This window comes from Hipposideros armiger, unplaced genomic scaffold (assembly GCF_001890085.2).
Source record: "Hipposideros armiger isolate ML-2016 unplaced genomic scaffold, ASM189008v1 scaffold_99, whole genome shotgun sequence".
Lineage (NCBI taxonomy): Eukaryota > Metazoa > Chordata > Mammalia > Chiroptera > Hipposideridae > Hipposideros > Hipposideros armiger.
Genome location: NW_017731449.1, coordinates 2,822,059 through 2,825,770, shown reverse-complemented (window position 1 = coordinate 2,825,770; position 3,712 = coordinate 2,822,059). Strand labels below are relative to the sequence as shown.

The window sequence follows — 3,712 nt, the reverse complement described above, 5'->3', positions numbered from 1 at the left end:
CAGCTATAATTAGTAAGTGTGTGGCTGAAAAGACTATTATGGGATCACCAGTGCTTCTACACAATGAACAGCTGAAGATGATTCTTTGAGTAGTGGGCAATACCATTTTTGCAACATCTTGACTTTTATTTTGAATCTTCTTAGATTTGCAGTTAGCTTGAAAACTTGATGCAGGAATTGTCAACAACCATTTATGATCATTTTGTGCTGGTGTAAAGAGAGTGGCTTTCACCATTGTCTTGGTTCGGAGAGTATTTTGAGTAGTTCCATTCAGTCCTAACAAATTAGGATGTTGGGGATTTCTCTTTCACCTTACCCATAGCACCTATCTTGGTGTTCTTTCTTCCTTCTTATCATTTATAATGGTCTTGAGATATTACAAGGGAACTTGACCATCTCTAGTGGATAAATGGAACCAAGCAATGTCTAATAATAGTACAGATGGTCATTACTTACACTGGACAATCACTGGGTAAAACGCAGACTGCTTTTGAAGGGACAGCCTTCCTTAATGCCAATGGGAGGACACCTAGGTTCAGGCTATGAATTGTAATTGCTTGAGTAGAGGCTGGGCACTCTGTGGACATGGGCTTTCCTCCAATACCTTCAGGTCTGACCCCCCTCCCCCCAACTCTCCAACTCCCCTCTTCTCTGTTTCCTACCACATTCCCAGTCATGAATCCCTTTTCTTTTGGGGACTGCTCTTCTTCATATTTTCTTGACTCTGAGTAACATGAGGGCTGAAACTATGCTATCTCCTCATTTTCACTGCATCTCCAGTGTCTAATATAATGTCTGGATCCTAGAAAGACTCAGCATACATTTACTGAATTAAATAAATGAATACAATTATTTTGAAAAAATGAAAATGTTAGCAAATAAGTGAAGCTACTATTATGCCTTTGCATGCATATGGGGCAATTTAACCGCTGTTCTTAATTATCTTAATATCTGTGTCAGGTGGAGTGTATTCTTGAATACATCTGTGAGCAAACAGCTTGAAGATAGATGCAAATCTATAGGTAGGTCCTTAGAATAATTATTTTATCTTCAAACTGAATATGAAATAATATCTACCTCTTAGTGTTGGCCAGTGAAAATATTTGAATGGTTCTAATATATCAAATTTGTATGCCAATTATTTATGATTGTGTGTGTGTGTGTGTGTGTGTGTGTGTGTGTGAGAGAGAGAGAGAGAGAGAGAGAGAGAGAGAGAGAGAGAGAGATGAAAGGAGGGTGGGAAGTGAGGAAAGCCTGAGAAGTGAGATAAAGATTTTAAAAGGTTAGGTCGCTGCATTTAAAAGGCTTAGCACCTAATGTAATGGGCCAACTAGGAAATGGATAATGACAGTACAGAATTATTAGAATAGAGAACCAGTGTTGTTTAATGTGACCTAGCTCTTCTTGAAGTAGCCTGGAAAACGTCACAGATAAAGTGAAATTCGATTTTAGACTTGAGGAGGAAAGCATGGATGGCTTTTTTGGCACAGCAGAAGGAAACGACCACCCATGTGAGTAATTTGGATTTTCATTTGTTAGTTTTTCCAAAGTTCAGTTCTTTGTTGAGGTTTTTAAATGATCTTTTTGTGACTGAAACTGACTTCTCTGTGTTGAATATGTCCCTTTCATGTTACAGCATGAGTGAGGAGATGACGGGAGACTGACAGTAGCAGTAGTCATGAAGTGACATCCTCATGTTGTACTTTCGGTTTATCATTAATGAGCTATGTGATCTTGGGCAAGTCACTTACTTTTTCCAGGCTTAGAGGGTTTGACTAGTTAATTTTCAATGTCCCCTTCCAGCTCTGAGAGTTTGTGAGTCTTCAGCACAAGACACTGGGCTCTGGTATTGAGCTTTTTTTAACATTTCACTGCTGGAAATTACGCCTGCCTGTTTCCCAAGGAGTAACAGAAACGTAGTCTATGTTATCACTGCAACTACTTGGAATTTTTTTTTAAGTAAAGTAAATATTTTAGATTTTTCTGATTAAATTACAGTCTGGGCTAAGGCAGCTCGCTAATTCACTAAATAGTGTTTACCTCCTATATAATCCACTGGCTCTTTAAAAAGAAAAAAAAAAGGACAGGGCAAGAGGGCGCCGCCTAGGGGCTCAGGTGCCCGCTAATACGGCTTCTTCCGGGAAAGTCACCCGAAGACCAGTTGTATGGCATGCTGGAACTTGCAGTTTCTCTGAGGGCCGTTCTCCCTTAGTAACTCCTTGCTTTTGAGGGTGAAATGGACTACAACTCCCAGAGGGCCAAGCGGCAGAAGAGTGGTCTGGTTCACTTGCTGCAGCTGGGCGGCTAGTTTAAGTTGCCATAGCTCCGAGTCTGGGGAGAGCCGAGTCGGTTGCGCCGCAGCGTCGGTTCAGTTGCACCTTCTGGGTCACAGGTGGCCGCGGGAGCCGGGTGGGGCCTCGGCGATGATCCGGCGTTAAGGACCTGGGGTCCTCTTCTATCTCAGGTACCTGCCTGCAACCGCCCTGGCCCTTTCTTTACAACTTCCCTAGCTTATGGACGTTTTAAGTCCCACTTCCCCTTGTCTCAGGGGTGGGGACACCAAGGCTGCGCGGAGATCTGGGGTGGGGCCGTGGATGGTGGGGAACCGTGTGCAGCAGGGGGTTGGGGGTGGTTAGGGGAGACAGCATGCCTGGCATCATCCAGACGCCCCATCCCTCAGCATGGGTTCCCACAGTCAGGTACTGGCCAAGTTATCTAGGGAATTTGAAGTTCGTTGTCCTTCCTTTGGCTGCAGCTCGTCCTGCCGCTTGCAGCTACGAAGCTAGAGCTGTCAAGGAGATTGGCCTCATTTTGGCGGTTACTTGGCTAGCCTGAAATATAAACTTGCCGTTTTGTATCTGTTCTGTAGTCACAAAAGTTTGCTACTCTTGGGAACGTTGTATCAAGTCTTTCATATGCCAATATGGGAGTAGTCCCAGCGTTTGCTTTTAACAGTCCTTTATTTAAGTTATTCAGTAGGAAGACCTGACAATGAATTCCAGCTGCATCTTTTATTTGTTTGATGTAGCTCAGTCACTTCCTCAGACCTCTTGTAGAACTTCTTTATAGTGTCGTTCCAACTTTATTATGTAAAGTAGCACAGGGCCTAGCACATTGGAAGTGCTCAGTATTTGTTAATTATTTTTATTAATTGTGCAGAACTGTGCTCTTAATAGAAATATAATATGAGCCAGTCACACAAGTTGAAATTTTCCAGTACCCACAGACAAGTAAGAAGAAACTGGTGAAATTACTTTTACTAATTTACTTAGCACTACATATCCAAAATGTTTTCATTTCAACATGTAGTCATATGAAACTTACTGAGATGTTTCACATTCTTAAAAAGATAGTTTTTTTTAGTTGTACTAGGTCTTCAAAGTCTTGTATTTTACACTTAACAGCACAAGTGAATTTGAACTGGCCAGATTTTAAGAGCTCAGTAGCCATATATGGCTAGTGATTATTGTATTGGGCAACATAGACAGAAGATTAAAACGGGCAGTTCCACATTGGTACAGAAAAATTTGGTTTGCCCAGGACTCATCTGATGGGGGTGCAGATTGCTGCTTTGTTCATAGAGTCAAGTATGCATCGTACCTGTGTCCTCTCAGCATGTCCTCTCTGCCATTTCATGACCTGTGTCACTTTGAACTCGCTCTCCAGTTTATTTTAATAAACTTTCCCAGAATACCTTTTTTTTACCAGGCCT

General features: G+C 42.0%; 1 protein-coding gene across 1 annotated transcript in view; it reads left to right on the top strand.

Annotated features, from left to right (window-relative positions):
- The first annotated feature begins 2,308 nt into the window (after positions 1 to 2,308).
- The window catches only part of CEP128 (centrosomal protein 128), a 365,357-nt gene continuing 363,953 nt past the window's right edge, over positions 2,309 to 3,712 (top strand). The window contains exon 1 of the mRNA XM_019646219.1: positions 2,309 to 2,464. The gene's annotated coding sequence lies outside the window, so the exon portion shown is untranslated. The remainder of the gene's footprint in view (positions 2,465 to 3,712) is intronic.